The following is an 18,923-nucleotide window of genomic DNA, read 5'->3' on the forward strand; positions in this document are numbered from 1 at the left end:
CGCCCTGTGCTGGCTGGGATTGACTCCAGCAGACCCCCGTGACCCTGTGTTAAGATATAGTAGGTTGGATAATGACTGACTGACTGTAAGGTTTACACTGACACAAAAAGTCTGTCATTTCTGTCAGAGTATAGCTGATTAAACACATAGGATGCTTATCATCACTCACAAAAAATGTTTTAATTAGCCTGTATTATCATTCAGAACAACTCTGAACGATTATTTTTGTAAAATCCTAATTTGGCCTGGTATGAATTAGTGTGGACATGTGTTATGCTGCTCCATGAAAGACTGGCATCCTATGCTGGACTTGGTCTTGTCTGGAATTCAAAGCTGCTTTGAATATGAATAAGAAAATCTAAAAATTAAAAAAATAGATAATACGGATATACTTTATATTATACAGTGAACTGCTTTAACTTTCCAGTCATACAAGTGGTACTGCAGTCTAATGCTATACAATGAAAACTGAGCTGTTCTGACAGACCAGAGTTTAATGTGGTCTCAATGGCACTTAAAACAACAATGATGACTTTTAACTGACTTAGATGTCAGTTCATTACAGGAGAATGGCTATGTATAGTATTTTACATGTTTTCTCCTGTCAGTATGATGCTGTGGTAGGAAGTGAAACATTACATCTAAGATTGCTATCTACGTGCTTTTTTGAAATCCTACTGTAGCTTATATGTCTCAGTAAAGTGGATGTTGGCTGTTACTGTTAACCACAAGACTTTCATTCACTATTTAATCCTGTTATCTTATTACTGATATCAGGTTAATTGAGATGGTATCCAGTGTAGAAAGGTGATGTATGCAATAGAGCATGTTTATGCTATTAATTAACAAATCTATGGTGGAGATAAATGAGACTTGCACCTTATTTCTGCAAGCTATAGGAATTTGTGCTGGAGATTCAGACATTCTCAAACCACTTCAACAAATTCAGGGTCATAGGGGGCCAGATAATATCCTGGTAGTGCCGATTGCATGGCCGGAAACAACTCTAGACAGAATGTCAGTCCATTCACACACTCACTGGGGTCAGTTTAGAGTCACCAATTAACCTAACCTGCAAGTCATTGGTGGTGTATAGAGAAATTAGAGTACCTGAAGTAAAACTGGGTACCCACACAGACAATAGGAAAAAACATGCAAACCTTAAACAAACAACAACAAGTTCCTGGAGTTCAGCCATGGATGCTGGACCTGTGAAGCTACAGCACTAACATTTATGTCCCATTACCTACTGTATAAAAAAGAAATAGTTGTTTAAAATAGAAATGCTTCACATCATTGAAAATACATGAAAGAGAAAGGATTACGAGATCTATAAAACATGTTCAGTTCTGTATATAATCCCAAGGAATAATAGTCACAAAGGACATATTTCTATTTCTTCTCTTCCCCAGGTCAAAAAGCAATAGCAAGAAAACAGCTATCTGAAAGATCTCTCACAATCACAGTATAATCCCTATTTTCAATCAGTAAAGGGTGAAATTCTATTGAGAAAGAAAAAAACAAAAAAACTAAATGTTATTTTTTTTTGTCTTGACCAGAGTGCACAGATGAGACTTCTCTTAGTTTGTACAGTATATCACAATGTAGTATTACTAGGTAGAATAATCTGTGAACTAATGTTTCATTTTGACTAAACACCCCTAGAAGGAAGCCTAAATGGTATGGAGAAAGACATGAGGATACAGCCAGCCTCAAAGTTATAAATATTACAAGAACAAAATTATAATAAAAGGGTATCAAGTTTAGGACCCTTTGTTCAAAACTTCACCATGCTTGTGGGTTTGCATGTTTTTTGTTTTGTTCCTTTACCTTGGAGATCTCTGTGCCCTTAAACTAAATTATATAAGTGAAGGAAATGAATTATTATATTATATTTTATTATATTATATTATATACAGTAGCATAACACTCTCACACTTGTTTAACCCTTAACTACTCATAAGGTTTGTAAGTACCCATAAGTACTCATGCGGTGTACTTTATGCACCAGTGTTAAAATGGCTATTTATGTGCACGCTGTGAGGTTGTAATATAAAATATTGCAATAATTTTAAATTGTACATATTTTTAATGTAATTTAATACCATATTATTGAATAATATGACACAGTCTAGGACTATCTGAAAATAAACCTGATCCATTTCTCCACTGCTCATTCGTCACTGGTCACATTTTCATCCACTGCAGGATTTGCACATGTATAACATTTCACTTCAGAGGTTGAATGTTCTTTGCAGACAAAGTCATTACAAGAAGATCATCTCATTGTTGTCATACATACGTAAGTAGCTGTACGGTGTACGAAATGCACCACATGGAACTTGTGACTGTGCATCCACTCATAAAACTGGTTGGGGGCACACTGTAGTGAAACCATTGCGACACTGTACTTGTAGTCAATCAAGCTGAGGATAGATGACGGATGCTGCTGGTAAGTTCAAGTAAAAGGATGTTGGACAAAAATAACTGAGATTGGTGTACAAAATACACCAGCTTGGAGAGTTAATCCAATTCAGGGTTGCAGGAGTTCATTGCCTGTCCTGGCAACTGTATGAAGTATTTGGCCCATTCATGCACTTGCACACAATTCCACTCACACAGGGCTAATTTAGTATTGCCAGTTATCCCAAGACACCCGTGTTTGGGACTGCGAAAGGAAAATAAGAGAACCAGACAGAAAACCACCAGTGGCATTAGCAGAATGTACAAAGTCCACACAGACAACAACTAGGCAAAGAAATTATATCTATTGAACCTGCTCTGTGAGGCAGCTGTGTACTGCCTTCCTGTATTATATTATATTATATTATATTATATTATATTATATTATATTATATTATATGTCTATCTATCTAAACGTAAGTAATCAACATAGAACTTAGTGTTAACATTTGTTGTGCACCATCTATTGGAATGTAGTTTGTAATGCATGTAGTAATAAAATGCATTACATTTGTAATTTCAACAGATGGCGCATCACAAACATTAATAGTAATAAACTGCATTTTTTACAATAACAAATGCAATACATTTTATTACTAAAAATATTTGTGATGTTCTATTTTCTGGAATGATAGAGACGTAGAAACCAGATGGACACAAAGATTCTTATCCTTTCACTAAAGTGAATTATATTATATTATTTTTTCATTTTCTGTGAACCCTTTCAATCTATTAAATATTTAAAATACTCATGGTAAGCCAATAGCTATGGGCAGATGAAATGAATGGCAAGTAAATTCATTGCAAGGCACACTTACTCATTAAAGGACAAATAAGACTTGTCAGATAACCTATCATGCACTCCTTTGTGTCTTCGAGGGTTAACTGGTATATGTTTTTAAAAACCCAACAAACATGAACAGAGCATACATCTCCATCTGATTAGAAAAACTCAAAGAAGACAGTGTTTGTAGAGTTTGAAGACCCTGTGGCAATCGTAGAATATAATGTATGTGAGGGCACTGAACGGTGACACTGCATTTGAAAAATACACAATGAATAAGCAATATATCGTTTTTAACAAAATGGCATCTGCTAATGCTATATCTGTATTGTAATTCATTTGGCAGGAGATTTTATTGCAATCCTCCAAAATACATGATTGGTCCTTCTGAAAAGCCAGTGCATATTATTTGTTGCATGTAATAATGTGTATTGACCAACCCTAATCCAGCTCTAACATTAACAAAATTCTAAAAAGTAATATTGTAGATCATTTGTATGTAAAAAATAACAGAAAATTATGTAATTTATTATGTTAATTCACATTAATGGCTAAAATATAAATTGGAATTTGCAGGGAGTTATTCTTTCAGATTCTTAAGTGTGTCCACCCACCTCTATTTTTTTCTATGTTCTGATTTCTTTCTGGCTTTTTATTCTGCAAACATTGTCTTACAGTCAGTATTATAGGCTTTTTTCTCTGTATATATTTAAAAGTATCAATTGCTAAAAAAGTACATAAGGACAACATAGAAGCATCAGATGCAAATGTCACACACAGTGACCAGGTCAGAAACTGAACCCAGGTTCCTGATGGCTATAAAGCAGTAGTACAAACCACTGCCTTGTTTTTTGTTTTCCTATTTTATGTATTAATAAAATAATGTACTGCTTTCTTGCAAAAAGATCAAAAGTGTGCCATATGTACCAATGAATTATTTACAAAGACATCTGACACATCTGTGCAAATGGTTTATTACCGCAGCCTATTAACATCCATAATACAGTTCTCTGAAAGACACTTACATTGTTTTATGTGCACTTATCCAACTGTTGCCATTTGGTGTTCAAAAACACCACCAGAGTAGGTGGAAAAGAGCTATATTATGATTTGTTTTAACTATACACGACATACAAAGGCTGAGGAGAAATCCAAGGCTTTATGTCAGATGTATGTTTCTTAGAAGTCCTTTCTTATCCTTACCTCTAAATTCGTTTAACTTTCATTTGTCACTTAATTCTACTTCTATCCAAATTCTGTATTTGCAGAATCCTAATCCAACCTTATCTCCATTTACTAATTTGCTGGTAAGGATCATGGAGGGCAAAGTATCCATCGAGACACTCTGGAGTACAAAGTAAGAATCATTCCTGGATAGGTTGATTTTCTTTACTCATAGGGTCACTTTAAGCCCCAAATGTGAATGTTGCATTCAGGGGAATTATTTTGTGTGGTAAACCAAATGAGAACAGTTGTTCACCAGATGAGAACACTCAAGGTACGATCAGGCACCATGTATCTCTTGAGACAAGGTGGTTTTTAGTATAGAAACAGCATATTACTACTGCAGGCAGCTACTGCTGCATCTGTTGATGAACATTAAATAATCACAAAATAAAAAAGAGCAAGATGAGATGTTCAGAATGCAGATGATTAAAGTGGACTTCAGGAAATAAAGGAAGAAGACAAAACATTAAAAAAATGTTTTGCATTTTTACTGTTTCAACGAGTTTGATTTATATTTGAATCAATCCTGACTTAATATATGTTTTTTGCAACTGGATTGTAGGGAAGATAAGGTTAAGGAACTTATTCAGGGGTCACAAAGTCAGTAATGACATGACTTTTGCTGGACAGTTCCATTACACATTAGCTATGTTCTGTAAAAGTCATGCAAATGTATGAAAATTCAATAATATAGATGCGTAGTTGTTCCTGGCTTACACATCATCTAGCCAACTGTACTCCAGAAATACAGCAGTCAACTGTGATGTCATGTGATACATTCAGCTACTTTACTATTCCAAGATTCTTGTCCAGATTTTTTCTGCAAAGACATTAGTACCTCCACTTTTTTTCTCACAAGACTTTTTCTATCTCACAAGATGGACAATTTACTTCTTCACTCATTCATCTGTAATAAAGATTAAAAGGACTGGGTTTCATTAAAGCAGAGATGCACCACCTTTAGTTTATATTATTGGATGAAGAATTACAAAAGAAGTAAGTTTCACAGAGGTGAGGGATTTTTCTAAGGTCCACAGTTTATTTAACACACTAGAAAATAAATAAATAATAATAAAAATTATCAGTCACTCACACTGAACATTGCAGCTTTGTATTCAAGGTGAAGCATAACACCCTTTTAAAAATACATTTGATTTGATGTGAACTTACTTTTGTAAAAATTGACTTGTTTGTATGGAATGTTATTTGCTTTTAATAAATTCAATAAAATGCTTTGAAAAATTCAAACCTACTTCCTTAACTACTTATCTCATCCCAATAAGCTTCCCAAATTCTCCTCCCAAACGCTCAATCACAGCTATTCTATGCCATTTAAAACTTAAAAGACACACCTGGCTGTTGAGTGAAACCACACAGGAGATGGTCTCACCAGGAGACATATTGATAGACAAAAACCCATCATAATACCTTCCCTGCAAGCCAACCAACCCTAGAAGTACTCTCATCAGTAACAGGACATGGAAACCAGTAGAGCTTTGACCAGTGCTAGTGACAAGAGGGACCCCACCATTAAATACAGACAATAGGCAGTCTTGATTCAGGCTTATTGAGTTCTTCCTATGCCATATGCAGTAATGAACTGCAATGTGAAATTTTTTGCTCCTAACCCCATACATGACTTTATTTTGCCCAAATGTAAACCCAAATGAGGTATAAAGAATGCTATGTGCGACTGTGTGAGTCATGAAATAAACAGGGTGGGTGAAAGAGAGAGGCCACAGATAGTAGATTATGAAAAGAAAGAAATTCTGAAATACAGAAAGATAGGGAGATGTTGTCATGACCTGTGTGTTTTTGTCAGAGCCAGCTTATATGGCCTTCACCATTTGCTTTACACCTTGTTTTGGATTTCTTTGCTTGATTTTATGTAGTTGCTCATTTTTGTTATTATAATGATGATCTCATCATATTGCAATTTGATGGTCTTATTTCTTTATTCGTTGCTGCCATTTTGTGTCAAACCTTACCATAGCTATGTTGTTTTCCATTGCTACAATTATTGCTGATCACGAAATAGTGTTATTTTGCTACACCTATCAAAGATGGAGACACCCCATAGTCATTATCTAGGTTTTGCATTCTTTCCATTAAAAGCAAAATTATTTGTGGTGACAAGAGCAAACAATACAAGAGTGTGAGGACTTGTGCTTTGAGATTTGGACTTTGATTTTTCTTAGCTATCTGGTTTTGGCGATTTAATCCTAATTTGCTTCACCAGCTTTTCAGACTCTTGCCTGTTTTTATTTATGACTTGTTCCTTTAATATGTTGTTTCCCAGATCTTGTATGCCATCCTATAACTCATTCTTTTCCTTTGTGAGATCATAGCAGATTTAATGTAAAATATGATATTAGGTGAGGGAAAATTCAGGACTTTGTAGATAAAGCAAAAACAAGTGTAGTTAGAGCTAGGGGAGTACTTAAGGTTTTGTCTTTGGTATCTTTGAATGTTTATCTACACTTTTATCTATTCTCAAATGTTCTTAATCCAAAGCAGTTGTACTTTGGCTTTAGACCAATGCTTCCCAAACTCCATCCTGGGGACCCAATGTGGCTGCAGGTTTTTGTTCCAACCAGCTTTTGTTTTTAATTGGACTCCTGGGCTATTTAAGTGAACTGTTATTTCCTAGATTCTGTGTTTTGGGAACATTATCGAAATTAGAAAACTAAGTTTGGTAAAAAAAAAAAAATATATTAAAATGTACCAAGCAGTTATATAGTAATAATGTATTTTTTTTCTTTTTAACAATATTTTCATCTTGATTTTCATTCTACTTTTCTAGGTGTTCTAATTGTTTAATTAATCCATTATTTACTAATTACTGGGTCTGACGCTAAAGTAGTTGCAGCCTTTGATTATTTAGTGTTGTTTGCCTGGGTGTTGACTCTACTCATTTTTAATTCTCATTAGTAAGATACAACAAAGGGGGAAAACTGCACAGAGAAAGGGCAAAATATAATGAAATCAACAAAAGAAAGTTAAGCATTAAATCTTCGACAAATCAGAAATATTTCCAAATGTCTTATAAATGTAAAAATCATGCTGCTGTGCTTTTCTGAATGTAGAATAAGAGAAAAAAAAATCCAGCTAATTAAATGACATCAGTGCTATCAGGTGTTGTCACTGATTAGGAATCTGGTGGGAACAAAAACTTAAAGCCACAGGGGGTCCCCAGGACCAAGTTTGAGAACCCCTGCTTTTAGACCATTCAGACAATATTCATTAGGAATGTATTAGATAGCAATTAGATTATTTTCCTTTTGTTTCCCGAATGTTATTGATTGTTGTTTTCAGTCTTTGAAATTTTATTGTTATTGAGGTGTCATCATTCTGCCATTTACTGTCATTGAAGTGAGAAACGGTGTTTGTATTGCTGGTCAATGTGATGTTTGTATGACACAATGCTGGATGCCATGGTGATTCTTGTATAAAAGATGGCCATGCAAAAAAGTACAAGGCATCCAAAGGCATTGTAACTTTAAGATCACTGAAAGAGAGGGCTAGCAAAAGCAACTTATGGACATTTCTGGGTAAGAACTCTGTTTTTTTAAGACTTTCCGTTTTGTTTTATGGCTCCATTTTAGTAAACATTATTATGAATTTCCGTGTATCAATATTTGCTACAACTTTGACTATCCTCTTGCCACTGTTTGCCTCTGCTTCTCTCTGCTGCGGTCATAATAAATCTATGTCCGATTGCACTTCCTACTCTCTCTCTAATTCAAACATAGCAGCATTGGGGCACAAAGCAAGAACAGAACCACAAACACAATGGTAGTCCTTCACAACACACACAGCGATTTTCGCTCATGTCAGCCAAATTAGAATCATTAAATAACAAAACATATGAGCAAGAAACTATGGAGTCAAAAGAAAAAGACATCGAGACATGATTAAAATATTCAAACTTCTTGGGTGTGGGCCAAATTAACATTATTCTGGACAAAAAGCTTTGAATGCCTGTCAGACAGCCTATTTGGTGGACTTCTGGATGTACTTAAACTGGAGAAGGACAGTGTGATTGTAATTGCTTCTACCACACTACTAACACATAGACTTACTGTATCTTGCTCAACTGGAAGAATCCCAGGCCACCTGTTATATGTCAGTGGGTAACTGATATTCTATACTATTTGAAACTGGGAAAAATTTAATTCTCACTTAGAGGATCTGTTGAAAACATTCTTAAAATATGGCAAGATCTAATTAATCATTTTTAGAATAAGTTTTTGCTTGGCTTTTCTCTATATTGGGAAAAGATATTCTCCCTTCTTTATTGTTTTGAAAGATTTGCTCTTGCTGTTGGCTCACTCTCTCTGTCCCACTCACTCTCAGGCCAGGGGTTGACTTCAGGTTTGTAGGTTGTTAAGTTTGACTCAATTGTATGTAATGTTAATTTCAATGTAAAAGTAAGCATTGATTGCATGGGATGTTATTTTCTTCAAATAAAATCTATACAATATTAAAAAAAGATGCAGACTTCTCAGAGACTGATGTGAACTTAGACTCAAAAGGCAGAAATTAAACTGGACACTCTGAAAATAGTGTAATCCTGTCATTCATTTTGTTTAATATAACCACTCTTATGTTAATGCGATGTTCCTTGGGATAGTTTGCATGAAATACCATTTAGACATATCTTTACCTTTACATCTGTTAACTATGAATCAGAACTGCTCTGTTATGCCGTTATACAACATTATGTAAGATTCAAGAACTTCTCACAGATTGAACTTGTGTCTTCACAGACCTTTTGTATGAAAGTTAAAATATGCCAGTAGAGTCCATTTTGGGACTTAACAGAGCATCACTTACCTTTGCCTTTAGTAATCTTTTCAACCTTGTGTAAAATATGAAACATCCTTAAAACAGATCAAGAAAGGTTTTTCCTACTTATTCTCTCAGTAAAATGGAGTCCAGTTTCATTATAACAGCCCCTGGAGCTATAATGTTCTTGTTCACAGTTGGGCTGAAGAACAGAGAACTCACACATCAGGAAATACTGGCTGTAGTCAAAATCAGACAAAAGTGCAACTCAGGACCAATTTATTGTATAGCGTTACATTATTACTATGCACTTCATATGTACACAAGGAGTCAGCTACATAGATAAGCATTAATTTGGCCTAAGATATATTCCATCCATTTTCCAACCTGCTGAATCCGAACACAGGGTCACGGGGGTCTGCTGGAGCCAATCCCAGACAACACAGGGCACAAGGTAGGAACCAATCCCGGGCAGGGTGCCAACCCACCGCAGGACACACACCCACACACCAAGCACACACTAGGGCCAATTTAGAATCGCCAATCCACCTAACCTGCATGTCTTTGGACTGTGGGAGGAAACCCACACAGACACGGAGAGAACATGCAAACTCCACGCAGGGAGGACCCGGGAAGCGAACCCGGGTCTCCTAACTGCGAGGCAGCAGCATTACCACTGCGCCACCATGCCGCCCCCTAAGATATATTAATACACTTAATACAATAGATCAGATACTGGAGGCAGCACAGTGTTGCAATGGTTACCACTGCTGTCAGACTGTCAGATTAGTATCCAAAGCTCTGTGAGCTTTCTTCCTTGGGTTGTTTCCTGTGACATCTCAATTACATGTGTGCTGGGTTAATTGACAACTTTAAACTGGACAAATATGGGTGATACCAGGCAAGCAAGTGGATGTACCTTGAAATTGGACAAGGTAGGCTCTTGCCCTCTGCCCAACACTGCTAGGATAGGTTTGGGTTCAATAATGGACAGATGAATATATTAGGTATATAGTAAATAAAAGCAAATGTCCAATACTTTAAAAGGCACCATTGTTTGAGGGTGAATGTTTAAAATTCACAACCAATACAACCTTCATTTTGAGCACAATCCTCAAATCCAACAAAGAAAACAATAACTGCACAATACAGTTTTGTTGTCAAAGGGAGATAAGACCTTTCTCCACCCAGTTTTGATTGTAATCAGGCTGTTCTTCGGGTAGCAATACAAAGAAAACAATTGGAAAGCAAACACTCTACATAAATGTAGTACTGGCTTACATCGTAACTCTTAGCAGGCTTGCCTCTGCAAAGCCCTCCTGCATTATGCATAGGGCATCGACCTCAATCCCTCTCCCAGTACTTCTGTTGTCATGGCCTTCAAGCAGGTGGTTTAGGAATAAATGTCAGCAAAGATATAGATATTATATCTATATATATGAAGGGGATAGCAGAAAAAACAGTCAGATGTGAATAAAAAGATAACAAAAAATGAAAAGGGTGCTTTCCAGCAAATGCTGCTGCTGCTTATAGCAACATTTTCATAAAAATCAAACAAGTACAACACTTTTATTTTCTTACACACATGCTTTTAAGTAAACCTTGCGTGCTTCCATTTCAAAAGTTTAAGGTTAGCATTCGAATTAGCAATGTAATTCATGTAAAATCTGAAAAGGGTGATGTTTGTATACTCACAGTGGTACACAGGTTAGCTTGGCAATACTGGTTCAAATCCTAGAGTAGGCACTGTCTCAGTTGAGCTGGCATGTTCCCCTTATATCTGTGGATGTCCACCATTATTTGTATGTTAGGTGTTAGGTCAATTGTTCAGAGCAGGACCCTTCTTCATGCTGCCAGGGAATAGACTGAACTGAATTAATTGGGTTTGGTAAAGGACTAATGTATGAAATTAAACTGTGGACACTGTGTGTTTACACAGCGTGAGGGCAAAGTATATGTGACTTTTACCAAATCAGTAAGACACCTTATTTCAAAAATAAACTGAGCGGACTGCTTTATGATGTTTTATTTACTTCATGTTTATTGTACAAAAAGCACCATCACAAAGTGGCTTACAAAGCATGCCATAGTATAATTCAGATTAACAACATTAAACACAAGATAAATAAGTTCAAGAGTGCTGACATCGGGCCAGCCCAGGTATGGTTGCTGCCTTGTGCCCTCTCTGTCCCCAGAAACTTGAATTGGACTAGGAAGATTTAACAAATCTTATGTTATGTTATGAGTCAATACTGAAGTCAAATAATAAGTGGACAGTCCAGTGAGATGAGGATAAGTATCAAAGCATCAGATTAGAGATGTAGTTGGTCTCATTTTCTAGAGTGCAAGCAGCTAGTTTCTAAAAATTCAAAGGCATTAAGTCCTCAAATCAATGCCTTGTAGAAGGCTAATAATAGTGCAGGATTGACCAGAATCATTTAGCTTCTGCCTGACTCTGCCACAATAAAGCAAAATAACAAAAGGTTAACCTCCTAGCAAATCCTTCTATCAAATATCAATGCCTACCTGATAACAGTATGCATATCTCATTTAAATTAAACAGCTTAACTGACCAGTAAGTCACACCTAGTGCTACAGTGTCCTCTCTTTACAGGCCATAAAACTGATAAGCCTCTCGTGTGTTAGGTGCAGAGCTAGGTGCTCAAAAACCTTAGAGGAGAAAAGTGTGTCCTCTGCTGAAGAAACTCTCTCCGCAGGTACAGTATGCTGCAGTCGCAGAGCCCCAGCAGCAGTGTCCTGCGAATTAGTAATCAGTTAAGACAGCACGAAGAAAGGAAGACTGCACGCTTAAACTGGAACACAATGCACCAGCAAGAAGCTTTCACGTGCTGACATCCAGATAAATCAAGCAGGCTGACACTTAAATTCACTCGTTGTGCTCCAGCCCATTTCACGCTGCAAGCCTCCCCAGTATGAAGCAAGGGGCTCCTTGGTGATGCAGTTCAAACTTGAATTGTTAATAGTAGTAATAATATCTCCCGCTATACAGGTGGCTTATGATTTCCCATGGGATGGTGCCATTCTGAATCGGCTACAACAAAAAAAAAATACAAATCCCGAGATAGATCAGCCCCTATAGCCAGTTTGCTGCAGTGTGTGTGGCTGAGACTCAAGGCGCACCATGGAATATTCACCTCACCCTATCCAGGCACAGGTCAGCGTGAACCAGTGTCGAGGCTCTAGGGGACCATTTTGCATATTGATTCTGTACGAGTGCCCTTGAATGTTGGGCCAGGGCGTTGAGTACTGCATGCAGCACTCTGTGAGCAGCATTGCAAATCAGGGGAGGGAGGGGGAGAGAGAGAGAGAGAGAGAGAGAGGTGTGTGCAGGGATGAGAGAGAGTGAGAGTGAGTGAGAGAGAGAGAGAGAGAGAGAGAGAGAGAGAGAGAGGAGAGTACTACTGCAGTGAGAGAGAGAGAGAGAGAGAGAGAGAGGAGAGAGGGGAACACTGCAGTTCTGGAGCTGATGGGAAGACAACAGAGGACATTTATTTCTTTAACACATTAGCCCCCAAGTGCCTCTTTGTTGGATGGGTCATCCCTTAGGTGGAGTCGGACAAAGGAGCAATTACTGGTAAGGTGGTAGCCTTTTCTCCTTATATTCTGTTTAGCATCTGTATGCAGTTATTTTAGACCCATGCTTGGACTACTGCAAAAGCTCCGAAAGGGATTTTTGAGTGAAAGTTACTTGCTGAGAAACTGATGTTTCAGATTGATAGTGTGGCAGACTGGTCATTATATGCAACCCAACTATCAGCCCCTTCCCCCACACCCCTTTCACCTTTAGCTGGTCTGGGGCAAAGCATCAGAGTAGTAAACTGCAGCAGTGTCAGGCTTCACCACGTGTCTACAGAAAGACCGCTGCTGACTTGTTTCGTTGACTATCCCAGCTCCCTGCATTGTTATTATTTACATCGGAAAGTTTACTCATCATTGACAACAGTTCAGAAACAGTTATGGAGTGACTTGCATCTTCTGTCATAGCAGATTTCTGTTTTCATTGAGAAGGTATTGATTAGCAAACAAAAAATGGCCAACTCACACTGGGCTTTTATAGCGCAGCTCTGGTCTTGTCTACACTCAGAATTCAGTCTTTAATATGTTTAGTTATTGAAATAATAAGTTGGAACGTTTCACTTAACTGCAGTCACTCTTAGTTGCTTACTTTTTACACAATCCTGTGCGGATGCTGACGTGTATGAAATTTACAGAATTATTTTTCCTTGTTCACAATTTTTCATGTTCTTGCAAAAATGCTCCAGTGACTTTTGTTATACATTGCTAATATATAATTAACAAGAGTTTAATAATTGTTCTGTCCAAAGGGCTGGTTCCTGTCTTGCACCCGATGCTGCTGGAATGGCATAATGCTTGCATCCTCATTACCATTTGACTTTTATTCCAATAAATGAAATAATAGATGGAGTTAATTCAGTTGGCCTATTTAAAATCTTCAAGTGCAATAAATGTAAATTAATGATATTGTTGCTGTTATTTAAATTAGACATACTTTAGAGCTGTTATGTATTCATATGGAAGTGCTCTAAATAACAATGAGCTGGATATGGCATTTCTGAAATACATTTGTTAGAAAAATGTTGGAATACTGTTGGTATAATAATGCAGAAGTATAATAATTGAACAAATAATCAACAGTGAATAGTAAAATCTATCCACGCATCAAACTATTCTTTTACTGAACCCACATACTCCAATTTTAGTGCTAGGGAGGCATTAATAATATGTCATTATTTATTACCAACAATATGCAATATGTAATACAATGCATTATTTATGATTTCTCTACTAACTGTTACCAGTTAGTTCATATTAATTTAATTTTGCAGTCAAACAATGCATTTTTTTAGTTCAGTTTATATATCCAATCCATTCCAGGTTAATAAAGCCCAGGTAACTTCTTCCTTAGCAGATTTCTTTTTTTTATTTTGTCCTTGCTGCACTAAAGCCAAGTGTTTCACTTAAGGTGTTGAGCAGCGCAGAAAAGGAGGTGACTGGGATTCTTTTTCAGTTTAGAGCAATTTTCTTGGGACAATCACAGGAGCAATTCGAGGACAAATGTTGACACTTGCTGGCAAATGCAAAGGTACAAAAGCCTTCAGATCTCTGTCTTCTTGTAGACTTTGTCAAAGGTTGGATCAATGAATTTAATTGACATTCCAAAGACATATCTGATGGGTTAATTATCAACGCTATACACTCTTAGTATGAATGAGCCTGGATGTGTGTACTGTGGTGGACTGACAGCCTGTTAAGAACTGGTTTTTGCTTTGTGCCTGATGCTGTCAGGGAGGTTCTGACCTCTGAATCCCTGAACTGAATTAAATAACAAACTGTAGAAATGCATGGAGGTTTAATACTTCATTTCAACAAAGATGTTTGTGTAAGCTTCAGTATTTCTATTAATACTCAGCATCCATCCACACATCTGTTTGCGGAGAACTAAAACCTCTCCTGGCAACATGAAGTGCAAGAAAGGAAGCAAGGATTGTGAATATGGCATACAAAAAACTTATGCTGTCATCCATTCCCATTCATCAACTTTATTAATTTTGTTGGTGCTCCCTAAAAAATAACTTAACCTTCTCAAAAAAGTTAATTTTCTTCAGCATCAATATGTATGTCTGCCTTCCTGCTAGAATTTCAAAATGTAGCAAAAACATAATGCCAGTACACAGCTCAAGTTCAATGCAATACATCCAATCAACCTGTTTAATATAGTTTAGGGTTCCAGGGACTGAAACCAGTCCCCACAGTAATGGGCAGGAACTTAGACAGTGCCAGTCCATCACAGGATACACTTACTTATTCATTCATCTTCCATGCCTGCCTTTTCCTTTTCCTGTTTTGTAAGCAAGGTGCTAGTCCATCATTGGGCACACTCCCTCAAACAAGTTGTCACCAGTGAAGTTTATCTGCCTGTTTTTGCAATGAGGGAGGAAAGTTAGGTTTCTTGAGTAAAGCCAGAGAAGATTAGAGAGTATGTCAAGTCTCCACATCTGTAGTGACTGGGCTGAGGCTTGAACCCAGGACTCTAGAGTTGTAAAACACATCACTAAGCAATCTCTTAAAGTAATTATTTGCTGTTTTTTTTTTCATGCTGGAAATAATCACAAGACTCATTTTCAAAATGAGCTGCGTAACTGATCATCAATGTGCTGTGGAAGCTTTTTTTATGCCAAGTTGTGCCAGCCATAGCTTTAAGATCTAGCTTAATGCGTTTAAAGTCTTAAGAGGTGTTGTTTCTAGTATTTATCGGAGAAATAGCAAAATAATAATAGCTAAGTAGAAAATATTGAAAGGAAAAATATTTAGTCTTATAGATGGTTGTTCATTTATCATTTTGTATTTTTAAGGATTTGATGTCCGTATTGTGTGAGGTCTTCTTTCATTATTGAATAATATTGTGTGTTTTATTAGCCAAATAGTATCTGAGAAGAAGATTTTTTCCTTAGTTTAGCACTGTTTCAAATTTTAGGGCTATTGTGATCTTATTTCTTATGTTGATCCCTGCCAAAATCATATTTGAAACTGTTGTTACTGGAGAATTAAGTCTGTCCTGCATACATTTTTTTTATTTGCTGACTACAGAGTTCTGTAAAATTATTGACTTAAACATCCTGCAAGCTACTGGCAGGATATTGGCAAACAATGGTTAATTAACAAAACTCCCATAACAAATATATATATGTATACTGTTATTAAAATAAGTAAAAACATAAACCAAACTAATAATAAGGCACAACACAATATCTAACATATTGTGATGGACGGCTGGCATTTCAGTCTGGCTGGAACGTCCCTAAACAGAAAGAAGGAGGAAGAGCAGGCTTTTCAGGACACTGCATCCCCCAGGACGCTAGGTGGCAGCTCCCCTGGATGGCAACGGTTCTCCAGATTCCCTCAAAGCATCCTAGGACGTGGAGTCCGTTTCATCAGCCATGTTGGGTGCCGTGGGTGCCGCTCATAAAGAACCTGGGGACTATTACTCTTATGACAACCCGGAAGTACTTTGGAGTCATGAGGATGGAAGCCCACAGTACTTCCGGGCTACTTGAAAAGGATGATGTGACATTTGACCCGGAGAAGGAACACTTCCGGGTCATGGACTATTTAAAGGACTTTGGGAATCCCAGCAAAGGGAGCCGGAGTTGGGTGGTAGAGTGACAGAGCTGCTGGGAGGAGAGGAGGATTATTGTTATTGATTATTGATTATTGATTTGTGAATTGTGGAGTGTGCAGTGCTTTGTGCACTAGTTCTGAAGAAAAATATTAAAGAAATCTTCTTGGTGCTTTTACACGTGTGTCCTGGACATCTGTCTGGTGGGTTTAGCAGGGCAACAGTGCCTCTAGCGTCCACAATATGTAAGAAAACATGTAAAACAGGAATAACAAGTGATATATGATAATAGGTAAAGACTTTTTTGGCAATCAGATCACTTTGTTTAAATATAAAGTAAAAATGCCTTAACTGTCTGACAGCAGCCATACCACCTGCGTTTCAGAACAGATCATCCACCTGAAGCAAAGCATATGCCATAAATATGATGCCGTCCTTTGGATGAGATGTAAAATTGAGGTCCTCTCTGTGGTCATTAAAGAGTCTGAGGCATCTTTCAAGAAGAGTAGGGTTTATCCTGATGTCCTGACAAAATTGCTCATCATGGCCTCATCCTTTTTGGCCCCCTAATAATCCCTTGTCTGTAATTGACTATCTCTCTCACCCCTTCACCATCTACAGTTATAGCTAATGTGTGGTGAGCATACTGGTGCAATAATGGCTGCCATCACATCATGCAGGTGGTTGCACTATACTGATGTTGGTTGAAATTGTTCCCCTCTGTCTATTTAAAGTGTTTTGAGTAGCAAGAAAAGCATTATATAAATGTAATTATTATTATCATTATTATTATTATTATTATTATTATTATTATTATTATTATTATTATTATTATTATTATTATATCCCTTTAGCCTGAGGTTCCATCCTGTAGAATGAACTGGGTATGATTCAGCTTGCTTATATAAAATTAATTGCTTTACAAAATATTTTTAATTTGACATAGAGCTTCCTCATTCTGCCACCTGAGAAGAACGCAAAGGCTAACTTCTGAACCCTTTATATCAGTAAATCTGTACAATGTTCTGACCTTGTAAAGGCAAAGAGTACTGTCTTTATCTGCTGGTTTATCAGCCTTTTCTCAGGATCTTGGAGGTATTTGAGTAGGAAATGCCCCTCCTAATCCCAACCTTTTTTAGTCATCTTTTACAGCATGTATTCTTAGTCTAACACCAGGTCTCAGTGAGGAAATAGAAATGCACTCTATAAAGTATATTGAATTGGAAAAAATAATGAATGCAGCTGTCTGTAGATTTATAGTTACCGCTATAAATGACAAACCATGCTGTATACCACACAGTCACAAACATTAAGTGCTCTCTTCTGCTTATGTAAGAGATTCTGAGTTCTCCTCAGCTTTATAAAATGATAACATATTGACTGAAACACCTAGCCTTTGTTCGTGAATATTAAATATAGGTAGTTATAGGTATATTATAGGTGATAACCAGTGCCATGTCTTCTCTTTTTGCTTCTGAAGATGCACTTGATTCAATTTCAGATGTCTCTGCCTTCAATTGATTATTCAAGCTGTTAATACAACATAATATGCTAATGGCTGGAAGTTCTGGAGCTGGAGTCTGGGTTGAGATGTAACTGGCCACCAAGTGGTTGCAAATGGACAACTTCTTTCTTCTACAGTATATGTAGCAAGAGTTCGAAGTGCACAATTACAAGAGATTGGAACTGCAGCTATGGCAGCATGATGAAGGGTTCATAAATTTTTCCCATGGCTAATTTTGGTGTGATGTGACAGGGAAGGGAATAAGCAGAATGTCCTGTTGGGTATTAAGAAGGACAAGCAACTGAGGTGTCCACATCTTAAAGTATAGCTTACACTTATGGATACAGTTTAGTGTAGGATACCCAAAGATAATTTTTCTGCATAGTCATTGGTGTATACTTGCCGTCCCCTGGCTCATGTCATCTAGCCAAGCCTACATTAAGGGGATAGTGTGAAGCACAGAGCTTTAGCCCCTGAATGTCTACCTCTATCACCCTCATTTGCTGACCATTATAATTCTGCCTAGGACAATATCTTTCATTTTGCTAACACACTGACCCTTGGTAGAGAATACTTGTTACTAGGGCCTGTGTCAGCCCCAGCCACTCCTTCTGTCTGCATGTTGCCTTTTGCCCTTCCCGTCAGAGTCATTTGCAATACAACATTAACCAGACGGTAGTCACTTGAGGGAAGGAACATGGCAAACAAAAGCTGGAATTTGACAGAGGCTATTTGCTCGAGCATTGTGCTTCTTTGCTAACTTTTCTATTGATTTTGAGATATTTTGTGTTTTATGGTTTTTGTATACTGTCTTTGTTTCAGTTTCATGGTATCTTTGCCTTTTCTACTCTGCTTTTTATGTATGCCTGCCTGCTTGTTGTACATCCTGATCTGAATTCTAACCTGGCTTTGCACTGCAAGCCATACCTTACAAAGTGTCATGTGCCATTACAGTCCTGTGTCTTAGCTATTCCAACAGGAGAACCAGTGTTAAGGGG

The 18,923-nt window shown here is 37.2% G+C and overlaps 1 protein-coding gene across 3 annotated transcripts in view; it reads left to right on the top strand.

The window, feature by feature from the left end:
• LOC114648140 (synaptotagmin-2-like) overlaps nucleotides 1-18,923 on the top strand; it is a 392,683-nt gene that overhangs the window by 235,163 nt on the left and 138,597 nt on the right. For 2 of the 3 annotated variants that reach the window (XM_028796989.2, XM_051925470.1), the window contains exon 1: nucleotides 12,705-12,857. The exons of the other annotated variant lie outside the window; for it this stretch is intronic. The gene's annotated coding sequence lies outside the window, so the exon portion shown is untranslated. Of the gene's footprint in view, nucleotides 1-12,704; nucleotides 12,858-18,923 lie in introns of those variants that run through there. 3 annotated transcript variants of the gene reach the window in all.

Source organism: Erpetoichthys calabaricus, chromosome 3 (genome assembly GCF_900747795.2).
Source record: "Erpetoichthys calabaricus chromosome 3, fErpCal1.3, whole genome shotgun sequence".
Taxonomy (NCBI): domain Eukaryota; kingdom Metazoa; phylum Chordata; class Cladistia; order Polypteriformes; family Polypteridae; genus Erpetoichthys; species Erpetoichthys calabaricus.